This window comes from Anomaloglossus baeobatrachus, chromosome 2 (assembly GCF_048569485.1).
Source record: "Anomaloglossus baeobatrachus isolate aAnoBae1 chromosome 2, aAnoBae1.hap1, whole genome shotgun sequence".
NCBI classification, from domain to species: Eukaryota; Metazoa; Chordata; class Amphibia; order Anura; family Aromobatidae; genus Anomaloglossus; species Anomaloglossus baeobatrachus.
In genome coordinates, this window is record NC_134354.1 from 170,358,892 (window position 1) to 170,377,328 (window position 18,437).

Consider the following 18,437-nt stretch of genomic DNA (forward strand, 5'->3'; position numbering starts at 1 on the left):
TGTACCTGTCTGTGTCTTGTACTGTTTATGATTATTGTACTTGTCCCTATTATGTATATCCCTTTCACATGTAAAGCGCCATGGAATTGATGGCGCAATAATAATAAATAATATTATTAATTGTAAATAAAATCAGACAAACCCTCATTTACCATTTTATTAAATCCCCAAAATCCCTCCAAAGTAGTCCAATACGATGTCCCACGCAGTCATCAGCTCAGCTCCATGTTAGTGACAGTAGTGAGGGTTAATCCTCTCTCTACCACCACTAACAACAGAATGACTGGGTTACTAGAGTTCATGCCGCAGGAATTAGGCAGGTCTGACAGTGTGTGACGTCATTGCTGCCCGACACAGTTTAGCGTTGGCAGGGAGACGCGGAGACGCACAATGACAGCGCTAACATCATTGTTTTGATAACAGCGGGCTTCAGAGCTGTCATTCTGTGCTGGTTCTCGCTCTGAGTGGCAGCTTCATTTCACCGCTCAGTACGAGGACTGGATACAGCAGAGCTGGCATTGGAGCTCGGTTGTGGATTTACGTCAGAGCTGGGTATGTTTGGGGTTAATTAATGGGTTAAAGAGGGTGTCTGTGTTTATTTTTAAATAAAGAATTTCTGTGAGTGTGTGTGTGTGTGTGTTTTATTAACTATTTAATTACAGGATTGGTAATATGGAGATCTCATTGAAACCTAAATATTACCAATCCAGGGCTTAATTACAGGTGTGAATTATCACCTGTCATTAACTCCTTCAATTACCCCAATTGCCACTGCACCAGGGCAATTGGGATCAGCTAGGATAAACGCCAGAAACAGCGCATCTAATCTTACCCTGGGAGGCCAATAACTATGTGCCCCCCAGGGGGAGAATACGAACCCCCAGCTGTCTGTTTTATCTTGGCTGACTATCAAAATTGGGGGGCCGCACGTCATTTTTTTTAAAATAATTTATTTATTTATTGCACTGCACTATATAGACCCGCCCACCAGCGGCTGTGATTGGTTGCAGTGAGACAGCTGTTACTCAGTGTGGGGGCGCATCTGACTGCAACCAAGCATAGACGTTGGTGGGCTAAGGAAGCAGTGAATACGAGATAGAATAATGAGCGGCAGGCATTTTCCAAAGCAGGAGAAGCTGCCGGAGCAGTGTGACAGCCGTGCAGCGCAGTGCCGGTGATCGGTGAGTATGAGAGAGGGGGTGAGAGGGAGAGACCAACCGACAAACCGACCGACAGAGAGAGAGAGACCAACAGAGAGAAAGACTGACTGACAGACAGAGAGACCAACAGAGAGAGACACTGACCGACTGACAGACAGAGAGAGAGAGAGACTTCACAGACAGCTTTTCTGTCCGCTGCTTCCCTACCCACTGCCTCACTCGCCGCCTGGTGCTTCCCTCCCCGCTGCCCGGTGCTTTGCTCCCCCACTGCCTACCTGCCCAATCATAAGTTAGGACTGGGCGGGAAGTGCAGCACCAGGGAGCGGGAAGCGAAGCGCCGGGCAGCGGGGAGCGCAGCACCAGGGAGCGAAGGAGCCGGGCGGGGAGCATGCATAAGCTGATTGCTTAAAAAAGATGGCGGCTTTTACCGCCCGGCTTTTAAACAATCATGCATCCATTTTAGCCTTTTATTCAGCCCCCAGAGCACTTTGTAGTGTCCAGCAGACAATTACTTGCATTTCCATTTACTTGCATTGGACTCGCTACTCGTAACGAGTAGAGTTGAGTGATGTTCGAGGTTCACCAATTTCATGTTCGAGTGATTTTTGGGGGTGCTCGAGATCGAACTCGAATGTGAGCTTTTTGCTAAAAGCTCAATAGCTCAAGTTACATTCGAAAACGGTTCGATTAGCAAAAAGCCTAGCTAGTTACTAGCTGGCTTTTCACTGAAATAGTGTGAGTCACTGTGATTCATGCTATTATCAAATTTCAGCGTATAGTGTGCGGAGGGGACGCAGTTTATATCTGTGGTGCTGAGAGAATGCCGATCACCTTTTTTTTTTTTTTTCCTAAGCGCGCGTGCAGTGGGACGGGCCAGGATGTCAGCCATTCACAGACACACACACAGCTAAGTGGATTTTTGCCAGACAAGCAAGGGCATGTGTCATAGGCTGTGAATGTCACTTGTCCTTGCTTTATAAAATAAGGCCATTTTCCCTGTCGCCGCCATTATCTGCCTTCTGCGTGTGGTTGACAGTCACCGCTCACGCTGCTGCTGCCTATCTTGCTGTGTGTGCTATAGACATAGTCCAAGCTACACAGCGCTGTAGGGATTAGGGACTGCTTGTTATTTCAGCCCTTTTCAGGGCTGATTTCCAGGCATTCATAGCCATAGCTGCTAGGCAGTTCCGTGCAAGCGCTGTGTACAGCTTTAGATAACAGCGTCTGTGTACCTCAGCTCAGGGAATTTTTTGCTGCATTTCATCATTAGGAGGGATAGAAAGTGAGGCTTGCTTTCCTGTCTTGGTACCCACAGAACTCGGGCACTGTACCCACCTGCCCAGTTTTTCCACGCTATTTTAATTGTCCAAAGAGCTGACACTTTTTCTGCCATCCTAAAAGTGTCTGGAATACTAAGTTAGTGTTCCTTTCCTGTCCACTGAACCACAGAACCAGGGCACTGTACCCACCTGCCCAATTTTGCCACGCTATTTTATTTGCCCAAAGAGCTAACACTTTTTCTGCCATCCTAAAAGCGCCTAGAATACTAACTTAGTTTTCCTTTCCTGTCCTGGTACCCACAGAACCCGGGCACTGTACCCACCTGCACAATTTTGCCATGCTATTTTATTTGCCCAAAGAGCTGACACTTTTTCTGCCATCCTAAAAGTGTCTGGAATACTAAGTTAGTGTTCCTTTCCTGTCCACTGACCCTCACAACCCGGACACTGTACCCACCTGCCCAGTTTTGCCACGCTATTTTATTTGCCCAAAGAGCTGACACTTTTTCTGCCATCCTAAAAGTGTCTGGAATACTAAGTTAGTGTTCCTTTCCTGTCCACTGACCCACAGAACCCGAGCACTGTACCCACCTGCACACTTTTGCTACGGTATTTTATTTGCAAACTGTGCTGCCCCTAATAGGGGCATACTAAAATTGTCTGTGATAGTCAGTGTTGGTTCTTCAGCTGTCTATAAAGCTAGACCACCTCTGCATTGTACACACCTGTCCATTTTTGATACGCAATTCTAATTGCAAACTGTGCTGCCACTGTTAGGGGCATACTAAAATTGTCTGGGATAGTCAGTGTTGGTTCTTCAGCTGTCAATAAAGCTAGACTACCTCTGCAATCTACACCACCTCTGAATTTTTGCATCCACATTTTAAGTGGCCAATCTTGTCAGGGAACAGGCGTGTTGGAAAAGGAAAAAAAGTTTGTGTCCGTGGGGAAGGTGGGAAAGCTACATTAACATCTGCTGAAGATAGGCCATCTTCCAGCAAAAGTAAGATGTCTACTACTTTCCGTGGACAATCCGATGTGCTCCCTTTTTTACGGACCCAAACAACTGTAACAAAGGTAGATGACGCACAAAAAAAGAACATGCTTGATCTCAAGTGCTCCAACAAGTGCCCTCTCCTCCACCTCAACTTCAACATCCAAAAAACAACAGTCCTCCTGAGTTGTCATCCCAATCACACTTGCTTTCTCCCAGCTCTTAAGTCTCCACCCGCCCTGCACAGTATGGTGAAACAAAGATGGCTGAATCTGCAGAGCTGTTCAGTCACACTATAGCCTGTGAATCAGAGGTCTGCTCCCAAGCTACAGTGAGTACAGACCAGTAAATGGTCTGCAGTGATGCCCAGAAGCTTTTTGACTCAGATTCTGGCCCTGATGACCAAGTTTCTGAGCATAATGTACACCCTCATTCCCAAACTGTAACACCTGTTGGTGGAGACAATGAGGAACATACTGATGACGATGAGACGCAGATACCTGATTGAGATGACAACTTAACTATTCAGTTAGGGCAAGATGAGGTTAGGTCTGAGGGCGAGGAAGTGCAAACACAACGCTTGATGATGAAGTTCTAGATCCCACTTATTGTCAACCCACAGTCAGGCACTTGAGGAGGTCACCAGAGGCGGTGGAGGAGGATGCAACTGACGACGAAGTTACCTTGTGCCTTCCTGGACAGAGTACTGGAAGCAAGTCTAAAACTGCATCCTCAGCCACCACTCTGTGTCTGAGCACAAGTTGGGGTGGCTCTGCAGGTCGCATGGCCTCTAAGCCTTGCCTAGCCTGGTCCTTTTTTGACCTTGCAAAGGATCTCCCAAATCATGTGATCTGTAAAATTTGTCGGCTATCTATAAGTAGAGGCCAAAAACTCACCAGTTTGACAACTTCTTCCATGAATCGTCTTATGAATAACAAGCATAAGTCCCAATGGGAAGCTCACCGTGCTGCAATGCAGCCTAGCGGAGAGGGCCAAACACCGTCTGCCCATTCAAGTTCCTCTGCGCGCTATTCATCTTCTATGACTGTGGTGACAGCTGTCACAACTGGTTTTACACGCAGACCTTCCACCACTTTAACCGCAACAGGCAGTTTGCTTGGTAGGTCGTCAGTTGGTTTGGAAGGGGAAACAAGTGCTGGTGCATAGCTCTCTCAGACATCAAGAGCACCAACTTTGGATAAAGGCAACATCATGTCTCCACCTGCACTTTCCTCACAGACCTGCATTTTTCCAGGGACACCCTACTCACCACCGTTTCCATACAGCAGCCAGATGTCTGTCCCTCAGATGTGGACAAATAAAAGGCCATTTTTTCCGAGCCATGACAAAGCTAAGAGGTTGACTTTATCCCTCTGTAAGCTCTTGGCTACCGAAATGCTGCCTTTCTGCCTGGTGGACACAGAGGATTTTTGAGACCTTATGTCCGTCGCAGTGCCCCAGTACCAGATGCCCACTCACCACTACTTCTCCAAGAAAGGTGTGCCTGCGCTACACCAGCATGTCGCACACAACATCACCGCTTCCTTGAGAAACTCTGTGTGTGACCGGGTGCATTTCACCACCGATACTTGGACCAGTAAGCAGGGACAGGGACGTTACATGTCGCTTTATGAGCAACTGGGTAACTATGGTGATAGATGGAGATGGGTCTGCTGAACAAACGACGAACATTCCTTTACCTGCCTCCATCGGCAATGAGGAAGGAAGAGGTGGGCGGGATGTTACGTCTCGCTTATCTCCGCCCCTCTGCTTCTATTGGGTGGCCGGTAAATGACGCCGCACGAACTGCCCCCTTAGAAAGGAGGCGGATCGCCAGCCAGAGCGACATCGCTGGGCAGGTAAGTGCGTGTGATGGGGGTAAGCAAGGTTATGCAGAACGTGCAGCAATTTGCCCTTGTCACACAACTGGCGGGGGCGGGTACGATCACTAGCGATCTCGCTAGCGAGATCGCAGCATGTAAAGTACCCTTAAGCCTCAACACTGCGGAGTTACTTGCAGCTCCTAGTAAGCAACGTCTCCAGCTATCTTTTGTTCTGAGCATTGTTTTCTCATTCCTGCACCTTAGTATTAAGATTGTACTTTCTTGCTCCGCTCTGGCGCTCAACAAAGGCACCAACCAAGAGACAGCTTCTGTTAAAAATAGACCAACTCTACCACATTGAAGAACTAGCAGCCTTTTCACAGCCCAACCTATCCTCCTTCTCACACCTTGGCAAACCTACAGGTCTAAACCTACTTTTTCCGTTCTCACGTGCTCATCAACATGACATGAAAAATTTAGAATTTTGAGCAGGTTTCCAATGCAGCGTCCACATGCCATTTCCTTCTTATTTTTGTGAGCCCTAACCACCCTACCTGGCGCATCCTGCCACTCAACTCTTTTTAATCTTCCATTGAGATTCCTGAGGATGATTGTTCCCGGACCGACTTTACCACTTCTTTTCTTCTTTTCTATCTTCTCCCTCTTTTTTTTCTACCTGAACCCAGAACTATAGTCTCTATTATATCTACGTATATACCTTTCTCATCTTTCTTTCTTACTCTTTGAATCTAGAAGATAGATACATGTTATTGTTAATTATTTCAGAAGGTCTAGTTGCTGATTTTAATAACAAGGTTCAAGGTCTTTTAAGCCTTTTTATATCTGTGCATTCATTATCTCTGAACCTTTGTAAGCTCTCTAAGGCTATGTGCCCATGGGAGCCTGTTTGTGCGGATTTTGCCGCGGAAAACCTGCAGATTTTTCTGGATTTTCCAGATAAATCCGCAGGTTTTAGCATGTACAGGTACTCCCCATGTTATCCTATGGGACATGGGGAGTGCTGTGTCCACGCTGCGGAAAGTGCAGCTGCCGACCATGCTGCGGATGTAGGCATCCGCATGTATAATTGCATGTCAATTATTCATGCGAATTACCTGCGGATGTCCCGGACCTCCGCTATGGAGATGAGAGGCCGAGACGTCCGCAGGTAAGCCGCGTGAATGTCCGCATGTTTCCTGCAGCTATTCCGCTTTAATCTAGCAACTAAAAATAGCTGTGGGAAACATGCGCTCGTACCTGCGGATACATCCGCAGGTACGAGCGTCCGTGGGCACATAGCCTAAATGTCTAGCATTTTTGACCTTATCCCTTTTTTCCTTGTTACAAGGCTGCATTTCTTGTTTGTTTTAAATTGTTTCGTATGTATCAGTAAATAAAACATTGAAAAGAAAGACTGTACTTTCTCAATATGGTGAAAAACCTTCTATAGTTCCCTCCTACTACCATGGTAGGGAAACAAATTAACACGTCGCAACATTAGAAGACATTGGTATCATAGGTCACTGCCATCAATTGTTTTGCAGGTCGTATAAATAAAAAAAAACAAAAACATACGTACGGTACAAAAAAACATCTTCTTTGATCTACAAAAAAAATAAAATCTGAAGAACTCAAGCTTTTTGCCTTAAGAGTGCATGCAACCAAAAGGAAGCACAGTAGTCTGGCCAAAGTCTGGGTGGCCTTTTTCATACTAGTGTTGTGTTTTTTTACTTGCTTGATTTTTTTTTTACAAGTACCAAAGGCTCTAGATACATTCATCAGCAATAGAAAAGTCCTCATAACTGCAAAATATATAAAGTAACAGCTTAACAAAATGCTTTTATCTACTGATTATTATGTTGATTGATGAAGAAAATGTATATAATTGCAATTTCAGGGGTCAGAATATTTTTCCAGCTGTGAGAATAAATTGGCAAATGCTCCACATGTGTTTTATGGTTCCTTTTTATTCAGTTCTGTAAACTATACAAATATGGTATTTGTCTTTCATATACTATTAGTTATCATGTTATCTAGTATGATAATTATAGCGTATTCACTTCTTACATATGAATAATACTGTAGTATAATACAGTTATTTTATGTGGCTAGTCATAATTTTACATTTTATTGCTCTCATCCATTACATGTTTCATGCATGATGGGTTTTTTTTTTTTTTTTTTTAATATCCATTAACTTTGTGGCAACGTCTTCATTTGCAAAATTAATGGTAATCTTTATCTATATTATTTTGCAGTGCATTGTCTTTATACCCTCTTGAGTGTGAAATCATGAACAGAAGTTTTTGCCACAATTTTTTTGTGAGTAAAAAGCATTCCATTTATGTAAATTAGATTATTTTAGTCACTGCAAGGTCCATTAACCAAATAGTGAATGATGTACATAAGATCCTATTGCTGCTGTTAACCATTTACATGCCACTGTCAATCTCAATCAGTAGCATTTAAGTATCACACTCACCATGAGCACACATCAGCTCCCATCATTTTCAGGGGGCATGATTCCAATATACTAAAAAGTTATCATGAAAGACGGGGCACCTGTTGAAGGTAGCGTCATTGCCAACTGGGCATGAGAAGCCCAGTCTCATACTGAGCTTCATAGGGGACCATGATTTCTAATATATACTACTCGTAATAAGAACAATTTATAAGGAATGTAAAAAATAAATAAAAATAAGTTTTTTAAAAATATAAAATTTGAATCAACCACACCCAATTTTTTCAGATTAAAAGTAAAATAAATAAATAAACAAAACTTTACATTTTATTGCTAGTGTGCCACCTCGGAGGCCTCTGATGTCACGGCGGTGGCTTCTAGTGGTGACGTGGCCATACCGGGCGCGAGCGACAGGCTTTTTATAATGGGGAGTAAAAATAATATTTAAAAAGGGGAGAAAGAAAAATAAAATAAATAAAGAGTTTGTGACCGGGCACTGCTGGTGGGTCACAGGAGTTAGGTGGTGATGAGCAGTGCCAGAGGGTTGTCCTCTCACCACCCCAACTAGGGCTTTTTCCTGGGGATGTGTTGAGGTAGGGATGGTGCTGGAGGGAATAAATCAGCCAGAGACAGGGAGCTTTTACCTTTTACTGAAGCTCTTGCATAACAGTCCACAACATTGTTTACAGCCTTCTCAATGATGGGGGTTTTCTTCCTGCTCTGATGAGAATTTGGCTTCTCTGCTGTGTGGTGATAGTGTACTCTTTCTGCCACTATTTCCCTACCAGGGAATAGGTATCTTGGTTTCCTTTGATTACCAAGACAAGAACAATCCGGATATTTTAATCCCTTCTGGCGAGCAGGTGACTGGAATCCTGTAGAAAAACTCACTATTTCTTCTAGAAGTTTCCAGACTCACACATACCACTGTGATCCCAGAAATTTTACTGCCTCTTCTAAAAAGGCTGCAGTCTCTCAGTTTTGTCACTGACCTTGAAGTTACCGATGATGTAGGAACCGATACCCCTGCCCCGACAAGTGTAGCTGGTCCCTCCAGAGGTTTCCGACATCACCTCAGGACAAAACCTCTTCTCAGTAGGCTCCTCACTTCACCACACCGCTCAGACTACCTGGAATTTACCTCAGACCTAAGCTCCTTCCCTTTCTTCTTCTAGGGCTCTCCCTCAAAAGTTGGTTTTCTCTCAAGAGAATAACCAGAGTAAGGGAGCGTATGTAAATGTATGTTCTGTTGTGAACTGCAGAGAAAACCAAATCCTCAGTAAGGTTTATAATACATGTTATACAGATGGCAATACACATGTAATTGTGTGATTTTTTTTTTGTGGCGACTAGGCGCAGTGCACCACACTAAATTAGTATAATTCCGATTATGGATTATTAATGGATTATTAATTAGGGATGATCGAATACCTCAAATAGTCGGCTTTGCGAATATTTGCCTAATAGGTCACCGCTATTCGACTATACGCGAATATTCGATGCGCAATGTAAGTCTATGGGAAACCCGAATAACAACTATTCAGAACTATTCGGGCTTCGCATAGACTTACATTGCTCATCGAATATTCACAAAGCGGCGACCTTTTCTTCGGATATTCGCGAAGCCAAATATTTGAGGTATTCGACCATCCCTAATTATAATCTAATATGGTAAACAGTATTTAGAGAAATAAAAATGAAATTAAATTTTTTTCAGTCACCACACAACAATTAAAAAATAATAAGTAATCATCACAAATACCCTAAAATGGTATAAAAGAAAAAAATGTCAGCTAACCACATATTAAAGAAAACCTCACTCAGGTGCATCAATAGAAAAATGAAATTGTTAAAGATCTTAGAAAATGGCGACAAGAACCAACATTATTTTCTATTCAGAAATTTCTGAATTTTCTTTTACAGCTTAAAGGGGATGTCCACTACTTGGACAATCCCCTACTCATTACCCTTGTTCGCCCTCGTAAAAATAAATAAACCTATACTCACCTCTGGTGTGGCTGAAGTTCCATCTTAGTCAAAAGCTGTCAACAGGACATTGTTATGACACTTTGGCCATGCAACCTATCGGGGCTTGGTGTCTGTCTCCTCACGTTCACACATTTGAGCGGGATGTGAGCACTGCGCTGACTTCCTGCTAATATGTTCGAAGGCAGGGAGAAGGAAGCCGATGCTGATTGGTTGTGGGGCTCGAGTGTCATAACAATGTCATGTGGGCTCTGGGAGCGTGAATTTTTTGCATTGCTGGATCTGTGGCTGAACCGGAGGTAATTATAGACTTATTTATTTTTGGGGGACAAACAAGGTGAATGAGAAAGGGTTCTCCAAGTAGTAGATAACCCCTGTAAAGAAAAAAAACATCTATGCAAATTTGGTATTGCCCTAATTGTACTGACCTGATGAATCATGACTGGCTTGGCATTTCAACTAAGCATATAATGCTGTAAAAAAAAATTCTAAGATTTTTTTTCAATTATTTTTTAGGGCAATGTATGGCTATGTTAACAGAAAAATAACAAAAAATATTTTTCTTAGAAGAAGGTAAAACCAAAAGCCTAAAAACGAATAATGGCCCTATTCTTAAGGGGATATCTGTAGAAATTTTAACAACATAATAGCAGTTGGCCCTTACATATTTGTGAATTGGATTGAGCTTTATGGCAAGCTCCTTGTTTTAATCAGAACATAATTTGGTAGTACATGCTGTTACAGATGCACTAATAGTAGTTATGTGTTTGTACTGCCTGTAGTGTTTTATTTATTTATACAGTAAAGTTTTAGGTAATTCAGTGAATCTTAACCTCCTTACTACATATCAATTTTTTACTTTAATTTTTCATCCTTGTCTTCTAAAAGTCAAAATCTTTCATTAACTTGAAGGCTCGGTTGAAGTCCTATGTATATATATATATGTATATATATATATATATATATATATATATATATACATATATATATATATATATATATATACACTGTATATATACATACACATCATTTTTTTAATTTACTTTACCCTAAAAAGAAGTACCGTATTTTTCGCTTTATAAGACGCACTTTTGTTCCCCCAAATTTTGGGGGAAGTAGGGGGTGCGTCTTATAAACCGAATATACGGGGGGGAGTACATATATATATATATATATATATATAAATATATACTGCAGGGTCCGCTCTGGAGCGGTGCTGGGGGCAGGTGACAGCTGCGAGCGGCACCGTTTGATCTCCTGCTCCCGCTCATATAATATGCACAGCCGCTGTCCATCAGCAGTGTGGTGCTGAAACTGCATCACGCTGAGGGGCTGGGGCAGCAGGGCATATTATATCTGCCTGTGCTCTCTTTGATCACACATGATCCCCTCTGTGTTAGATATGGCCCCCGTGCTGCTGCCCATAGTAAAATAAAAAAAGCTTTACTTATCTCCTCCAGTGCTGATCTCCGGTCTCCTGCTGCTGTTGTCTGTGATAAGGCATGCAGAGATGATATCCCTCTGCCATGCCCATCACATGACCGGCAGCAAGAACCAGGAAGTGCAGGAAGCCGGAGCTCAACTGCGAGGTGGGAGACACGAGGAGGACAGCGCTGAGAAGGTAAGGAAAGAGTGTTTTATTTTATTATGGGCAGCAGCATGGGGGCATATCTAACACAGGGGAGATGTGCCATCTATAGTGGCCATGGGCAGCACACATGGGGGCTATATCAAACACAGGGAAAGTGTGCCATCTATAGGGGCCATAGGCAGCACAGGGGGACATGTCTCAGCACAGGGGGACTATATTCAATATAAGGGGGCCATATCCAGATTAAGGGGGGCTAATTTTAGGATGGAGGGCTATGAGGGACATATACCCTATATGATTTGTTAGACGGACACTGGCATTATAAGATGGACCCCATTTAACATAAAAAAAAAGTCTCTTTTCCTTCACCAAATTTGGGGGTGCGTCTTATAATCAGGTGCGTCTTATAAAGCGAAAAATACGGTAAATATCTAGAGAAAACAATCTTCAACATCTCACTAGCTGACATGGAGCAAATCATCCCAGTTGGCAAGATATTTGTAGCTGTACTCTGCTATACAAATAATTTTTGGAGAAGTTAACTCTTCACCTTTAATTTACGATTGTTTACAACTTATTAGCAACTCTACTAGTAAATTAAATGTGTCAGTAGCTATGATTGCAACTTTTAAACAGAATTACGGATTGACAGAATTGCAATATCCATCAGGACCATGGAAGGGAAAAGAGCAGTGGTTAAACATGCAATTTACATGGGAAAAAGTTGAAACCCCATTTTTCTGGATTGGTGGTCTAGTGGTCAGACTTGTGGAAATGCAATCTCCTTAAAGAGTGAATAAAGGCAGTGTTTGAACATGCGAGTCACAGATCCATTGTAACTCAATAGCTTTTGTTTAGATTTTTTTACTGACTGGAAATCTCTTAAAATAAAACTATATCAGCAGTAAACATTACAGACTGAAAAAATGTCATCTACGGATGTTGCTCTACAGATTTAACTGATTGCTTGTCTTTAATTTTGTGACATAGCATGAAGTGATTCATAAAAATTAAAAAAAAAGTACAGTGAATTAATAACTTTCACTTCAAAGAACGACCCCCTGGTGGTTTTTAGAGTGTGACAGATTATGTGTTATTTATCTCCACATATAAATATGTTATTTATGCCTTTCTCATAAATGTACAGTAATTGTAATTCAACATCTGTCAGACTTTCAAAATTTACAAGCTTGGAGAATTGAAACTTGCAAACTGTTAGTATTGAAAAGATATGAGATTGTTTTGTAAAGCAGCAGCAAGAAATGTAGCCTGCATCTATATTCCATTTTACAGAGAATGAACAATGGCAGATTAGACTATGGGTAAGAACTGAGGTAACGAGAAGGAAGAAATGGCTGCGCAAAAAATTCATCATCTTAAAAGATTATCTTATCAGGCTATGTGTCCACGTTGCTTTTTACCTGCTTTTTACCTGCTTTTTTGCTGCTTTTTCAACTGCAGCGTTTAATGCCAAAATGGATGTGTTCTGCTTTTCAAGCAAAGTCTATGGGAATTTGGGTTTCTTGTGCCCACTATGCAGTTCAAACTCCAGCCTTTTTCTGGCAGAAATTTGGGCAAAACTCTGCTTTGCAGTTCAAAACGCAAATGGCAAAAACAATTGACATGTCAATTGTTTTTGCCATTTGGGTTTTGCACTGCAAAGCTGAGTTTTTGACCAAAGTTCTGCAACAAAAAGGCTGCAGTTTGAACTGCATAGTGGGCACAAGAAACCCAAATTTCCATAGACTTTGCTTGAAAAGCAGAACACATCCATTTCGGCATTAAACGCTGCAGTTGAAAAAGCAGCAAAAAAGCATTTAAAAAGCAGGTAAAAAGCAATGTGGACACATAGCCTCAAACTAGTTCATTGGCCTCCACCATGCCACCTCTGAAGCGTAGTGCCACTTGCTCCAGTCTTCTCACATTCTTCTCTTGTTTATCACATGGGACAGCATTTCCATATTGCTAACAGCCACCAGCTCCTTGCTCACATTCTGATGACTTTACTAAATATAAGAATAGAAGGAAGAAAAGGCGAAAGGAGCCGAAGTTGACTAATGTGTACAAGTTCAGTTACAAATTAGTCACAAACTCAACAATTACAGATAATAAACTCTAACTGCAATGTCCAACTTACTAAAAGATGTTCTTTTGCATTTGTATTTTATCCATGTTTTTCTGAAAAAGAACTGAAACCCATTAACCCTTTCATGACAGCCAATATCCGTTTTTGTGTTTTCATTTTTTCCTCCTTTTCTGTCCGCATAAACGTACGTAAGCTTGTTTTTTGTGGTACAAATTGTACTTTAAAATGGCGCCATTAATTTTACCAAAGTGTACTAAAAGATGAGAAGAAAATTCTAAGTGCTGTAAAACTGATAAAACAGTCCCAAAAACATGAAAGACATGGAGAAGATTTGAATGGAGGATCGGGCCAAAATTCCTTCTTCAGTGTGTGGAAGCTTGGTCAAGAACTACAGGTAACGTCTGACCTCTGTAATTGCAAACAAAGGATTTCATACCAAATATTAAGTTCTCTTTATCTATTGTATCAAATGCTTATTTTTTGCAGTATAATGCAAATTCATTATTTAAAAATCATACAATGGGATTTCCTAGATTTTTTTGGGGGGTGGGGATTCTGTCTGTCACTGTTGAAGTGTATATATGATAAAAACTACAGACCTCTCCATTCTTTTTAAATTTGAAGACTTTTCAAAATCGGCAGTGTATCAAATACTTATTTTCCTCACTGTATATATCATTTTATGAATGTGTTTGAATTATCATTTATACAAAAAGAATCTGTTCGCAGAGCCGGACATCCCTCTCTTCATTTATTGGATTAAAGTTGGTCAAAGCTGACGCTCAAGCTCTCAACAGAAAAAAGGTCAACAATACTATTGATTGTTTATCAACAGCTATCAGGATAAGCTAAGAGTTGTAGCTGCCCAACAAAGAAATGGATAACCATTTCTCATAAACAGTTCTCCTCACCGACTTTGTCTACCAATTGTCAGCAATGACATTCAATAGTGGCCGACGACTGTGGCAACCAATCACTATCCTTAGTGGTCACATGGCTTACACTTACCCTTGGACCTTGCAGACTACTACGTGTGGGCGGCACGGTGGCTCAGTGGTTAGCACTGCAGTCTTGCAGCGCTAGGGTCCTGGGTTCAAATCCCACCAAGGACACCATCTGTAAGGAGTTTGTGTGTTCTTCCCGTGTTTGCGTGGGTTTCCTCCCACACTCCAAAGACATACAGATAGGGACGCTAGATTGTGAGCCCCAATGGGGACAGTATTGCCAATGTATGTAAAGCGCTGTGGAATTAATAGCGCTATATAAATGAATAAAATTATTAATTATTATTATTACTACACCCATTAACTTCACAGATAAATGCAGAGAATTAGTGCCAGACACTGCATAGGGACACCTTTTTCACTTACAGAGTAATTGTACAAGGGGAATACAATTACATTAGAACATTGGGGTTAACGCAATAATGCTATTAGCTTGCCGTGGCCTAGAGTAAAGCGGGCTTTACAAGCTATGATATCGTTAATTAATTATCATCGGGGTCACGGTGTTTGTGACGCACATCCGGCGTTATTAACAATATCGCAATGTGTGACACTTATGAGCGACCTTAAATGATCGCAAAAGCGGTCAAAATCGTTTGCCGTGGATAGGTCGTCCTGAAACAAAAAATCGTTTTCTGCTTATAAGCGATGTTATTCGTCGTTCCTGCGGCACCACACATCGCTGTGTATGACACCGCAGGAGCGACGAACATCTCCTTACCTGCCTCCACCGGTAATGTGGAAGGAAGGAGGTGGGCGGAATGTTCCGGCCGCTCATCTCCGCCCCTCCGCTTCTATTGGATGCTTGCCGTGTGACGTCGCTGTGACACCGCACGAACCGCCCCCTTAGAAAGGAGGCGGTTCGCCAGCCAAAGCGACGTCACAGGGAAGGTAAGTGCGTGTAACGGGGTTAAGCGAGGTTGTGCTGCACGGACAGCGATTTGCCCGTGTCGCACAACCAACAGGGGCAGGTACGATCACTTGCGATCTCGCTAGCAAGATTGCAGCGTGTAAAGCCCGCTTAAGTCTCTTTTCTTTTTTGTTCTCTTTACTCTCATGAAAATATTTTGTTGGAGTTGACGGAAGTGCTGCAGCAGCCTTCCTTAACATGTAGGTATAGTGGTTGTGTCTATAACACAACCGCACCAGGTTAGTGCACCTAATTAAATTATTTCTGGTACCACTGGATAAGACACTATTTGCAACCTCCTTCTTTGTCATTTCAGTTTCACGACATATGAAAATATTTTGAAAGAGACTTAAAAATGTTTCAAAGGTCTTAGCAATGTGGTGTAATCTAACGGATGTTGCAATAACACTACACTCACTAATTATTATGAAGTAGTCAAACTATGGGTCAGAATATACAACCAAGTTAACAAACATAAAACTCCTGTCAGGACCATGTACAGCAGTTGTTTCCTTTGTAAAATCTTAATTCTATGACATCGTCAATATTCCTACAGTTTTTAATCTGGACCTGTTTTATAGTGATGCATACACTACATAATTATTTTCATCTAGGGTCAAATTCGGTACGTGTACTATCTCTTACCATTACTTTTGACCACTATATCTATCATGAAAAAACAACAAATTAAGATTGTCAAACAAGAGAAAAAAAACCATACTTGTATTAATGGTTTTCACTTCAAAGGCATTCAAATCTTTGTGCCTATTTGATCCTGCTGGTTGTCTTTTATGTCTCTGTCAGCCTACAGCTGATGTCAGGATGAATGATGCTTTGTACTGTTCTAATTATTTTGTTTCATACCTGAGAAATGTTCATAATATATCTAATAAATATTGTCTAACATGGTTTACACAACCATGCAGAACACCATTCATTCCCCTCTGCCTTCAGAATGAAATATTCCCAAGTCACATGAATGATGTTCTGTTTCATCTTGCAATCTACTGATAACTAGACCAACAGGTATGTATCGTTTCACCCTTTACTTACCCCTATACAATGCTGGATTAAGCTGATGGAACTGTGTATTTTCATAGTAAGTTCTCCTGGATGTATTGCATATAAGAGCACTCAGATGGCATAAGAGGTTTAACTGCTTGTTGTACACTTACTTACCTCCTTGTAAATTGTGTAACTGTATATGGCCATGTGAATGTGTTATTTCTTGCTTTTCCTTCATATAATGCCTTTAAATGGATGCATATCTGCAATGTATAGTTTTTACCACTAGAAGGTGTAATAAACCCAAACATATAAAAAATGGTTACAAGCAGCGATCGTACCCTCCCCCGTCGGTTGTGCGACACGGGCATATCGCTGCCCGTGTTGCACAACCTCGCTTACCCCCGTCACACTCAGTTACCTGTCCTACGACGTCGCTCTGGCCGGCGATCCCCCTCCTTCCTAAGGGGGCGGGTCGTGCGGCGTCACAGCGACGTCACACCGCAGGCGGCCAATAGAATCGGAGGGGCGGAGATGAGAGGGACGTAAACATCCTGCCCACCTCCTTCCTTCCTCATTGCCGATGGAGGCAGTAAAGGAGATGTTCCTCGCTCCTGCGGTGCCACACATAGCGATGTGTGCTGCCGCAGGAACGAGGAACAACATCGCTAACATCCAGAATACGATTTTTTGTTTCAGGATCACCTCTCCACGGCAAACGATTTTGCCCTCTTTTGCAATCGTTTAAGATCGCTCTTAAGTGTTACACGCTGCGATCTCGTTAATGACACCGGATGTGCATCACAAACACGGTGACCCCGACGATAAATCATTAACGATATTGTAGCGTGTAAAGCCCGCTTTAGTCTATTGCTTATACCGTGTTTTTCCAAAAATAAGACCTCCCCCAAAATTATTCCCCAGCTTAGATTTTCAGCATTTTCGGAGCAAGGCTTAAATATAAGCCCTACCCAAAAAATAAGCCCTAGTTGTAGTTCAATAATGAAGTGTACGTGCAGCTAAAAAAGTTAAAGAATACTATAGGACACTTCATTTTAGACAGCGGACACTCTACAATCACACTCACATGATGTTGAGTGGTAGAACCTGCACTGATCGCACACACACACACATTACATCACACACACATCAGAAAGGACAACAGCACACATCAGATCACACACACACTCACCCATCAGATCACACACACACACACACACACACACACTCACCACATCCCGCGATACTGATTTCTTCTGGCTGACAGAATCCTAAGATGCGGTGGAACGCAAGGACCTGTGGCTGTGGATGGAATGCTTACAGGTCCTGTGATGCGTAACTTCCCCCCTTCTTTCCCTGCGGCATTCTGTACAGCCGGGTGATGGTTAGTCACTAGTGAGTGTGTTTTTGATCTGCTCGGTGATTGTGTGTATAGTCTAATGTGTGTGTATGTGCATGAGTGTATGTGTGTTCTGACATATGTGTCTGTTTCAGCCAGAAGCAGGGGAGGATGGCGTGCTGCGTAACTGCTGAGAGGGCCCGCCGAGTATCGCAGGAGGACCTGGGAACCATGCAGACATCTGGGCCCTGGTAAGTATGAGTCTCCTCCAAAGGGGGGGTCTACTTTTTTTGGGAGGTAAACTTACCCCAAACCCTGTTTCTCCAAGAATAAGACCTTCTCCAAAAATAAGCCCTAGCGCTTTTTTGAGGGCAAAAAAGTACAAGACAGTGTCTTGTACTGTAGGACTAAGTTGCAGGAAATTGGTTCCATTTGACAGCTCAAGGCATCAGGCCACCTTGAGGCTTCAAATACATATAAGTAAGGGTTTCAAAATTATTTGTTTATTTGATCAAAGGACACAGTCACTGCTCCTTCCCTGCTTAAGTTGATTCTGTGTGTTTTAGTGCAGCTGGGGCATAATTGCTGATGGGTGCTACTGTACCGCCCCACGCCCGGCTGCAGCCGAACCGCTCAGATCCGGGCTCGCTGGTAGGTGGCTCGAGCGTCTCCGGACCCGGGGGCCCTGTGGTCACTTCGATCTGAAAGGGGGCTGACGGTTTAGGTGACGTAGGTGTACGGCCGGAGCTGTGGTTAAGTTCGTGATGCCACCCACGGGATGTGGTGAAGGTAGACACC

The 18,437-nt window shown here is 42.6% G+C and overlaps 1 long non-coding RNA gene across 1 annotated transcript in view; it reads right to left on the bottom strand.

Moving 5' to 3' along the window:
• The window catches only part of LOC142288075 (uncharacterized), a 250,963-nt gene extending 242,147 nt beyond the window's left edge, over positions 1-8,816 (bottom strand). The window contains exon 1 of the long non-coding RNA XR_012748943.1: positions 8,711-8,816. This is a non-coding gene — a long non-coding RNA (uncharacterized LOC142288075). The remainder of the gene's footprint in view (positions 1-8,710) is intronic.
• Positions 8,817-18,437: the final 9,621 nt, after the last annotated feature.